Source organism: Lepisma saccharinum, chromosome 9 (assembly GCF_977018435.1).
Source record: "Lepisma saccharinum chromosome 9, izLepSacc3.1, whole genome shotgun sequence".
Lineage (NCBI taxonomy): Eukaryota > Metazoa > Arthropoda > Insecta > Zygentoma > Lepismatidae > Lepisma > Lepisma saccharinum.
This window is the reverse complement of record NC_139237.1, coordinates 25389426-25391465: the sequence shown is the minus strand read 5'-3', so window position 1 is coordinate 25391465 and position 2040 is coordinate 25389426.

Sequence of the window (2040 nt, the reverse complement as noted above, 5' to 3'; positions counted from 1 at the left end):
GACAATATTGGATCCAGGAGATGTCAAATGTTTCCACACATGTAAAGATGTTAATTCACAAAATAATTTGAAGCGGGCTCGAAGAATTTGAGGAGCTGCCATCGTGTTGAACGATTCACTGTAAACCAAATGAACGACACAAGGGTTCGTTTAATGTCATTTAGTATCAATGTGCAAAGAAATACATTTTCTTGTAATTTATTATTTATTGTACATTGCATTGATGGAAAAACACAATTACAGGACGGATATGTGATAGAGTGGACAATTAATCTGTATGGAAATCAATATGCAATTACATAGAGCACCTTCAATCACGCGAAATTCAACTACATAGATAGACAAAGAAACATTGATCCTGTTGCTCATATATTTAAGCAGGCGATTTTTTTTTGTTTTTGAAGACGTTGTATTATTGTACATTGTACGCAGATACATTGAAAATCTTTTTAAATTCCAGATAGAGGGGAAGTTTTCGTTCCAGACAGGTGGACACTATCGCAAGGTGATATCTGGTGAACTAAAGCTGACACGCAAAAAGCGCGACAACAGAACGCAACAGACACGCAACCGGAGTACTAGTTGGCGATATAACCTGTAAGAAAATCTGCAGACTTTTAGCCGGAAATTCCGCGCGTTTACCTGTAGTTGGCATTACATCATGTGATTTGAATTCAAAAGAAGCGGACAACAGAAGTTATTTTGTTGAAATTTCCGTCGGGTACCAGCCTTTATTCTGCCTACCTGGTGTTCTCGAAAGAGTCTTGCTTATCGCACAAGACGCAAACAACTTTTGATCAACTCCCACCCTTCGTCTTCTGACGTCAGCCAAACAGTTTTCGTTGATATACTCTATCCCGGGAATCTCTGGAGCTAGCGAAAGGAAACAAGTCTCTATGCATGGAGTGGTACGAGACGGCTCCACCAGTGAACACCTGCGTGGGAACGGGATTGACTTGTGGAGGAAAGTGACTACAAATACCAGTTTTGTACTGCTTCAGCTCCGTTCATTCGCTATCTTCCCATCTCTGCCCTTATGTGCGGTCTTACTACAGATATTCCTAGGAAGGAATATAGGTCAGGTTTGTTAAACTCTTTCCCGGGAATCTGTGGAGGAAGGTTTTTTTAAAATTGCATAGAAAGGGGAGAAATCAAGTGGCTGGAGCGATATACATACACTGCTTAAAGGCTTGAAACTACAGTTGCTCCACCTCCCCTACTTAATCCTGTTCTTTATCATGTGTTCATTGGTCGATCCCTCTCTATTCACTACTCAAGCAGAGACTTGTTTTCATTCGCTCGCTCCAGAGATTCCCGGGAGAGAGTATAGGTTTATGTCACCTACCATAAGTTCGTTTATCTGTGGTAATACGTTTTGGTCAAGCCCCGGTAAAGCCTGAAAAATGCAGTAGGTTTATTCTTAGAGTACTAAACATAATCAGCCTAACATAACATCGAAGGCTTTCAGCGCTTACTTCAGAGGACGAAGTGCGGGGCTTGACCAAAACGTTACATGAGTCTTGTGTGATCAGTTATACCTCCCTTCCTTTATATTGCAAGCAAGAAGCAGAACAGGTTGCGTGCACACTTCTCACTGTTCTGGCGTTATACAGCAAAGAAAATGCATACGAGCATGTGGGTGTACAGAAGGATTACTTCTAAACCTCTAAAAGAGTACAAATACTCAAAATATAATTTTATATTTTGTTTAACGGATAAAACGGGCCAGTACCCAAGAATAATTTGTGAGAGGGGCCAGATCCGAAAACATGGATCCGAAATGTTGTTGGGTTGATTGAGTTAGGTTATGTTATGCTTTCCTGCAACTTTTGGCTAAGTCCAAATATGAGGATTATTGATTATACCATATATATATATATATATATATATATATATATATATATATATATATATATATATATATATATATATATAAGAGTATAGTCACCTCAGAATGAAGTCCTGCATGTAATCAGATAATGCCGAATTACGGAAGGGAGTCCTGGCTAGTAAGAAAACATGTCCGAGGCTTCATTTTCT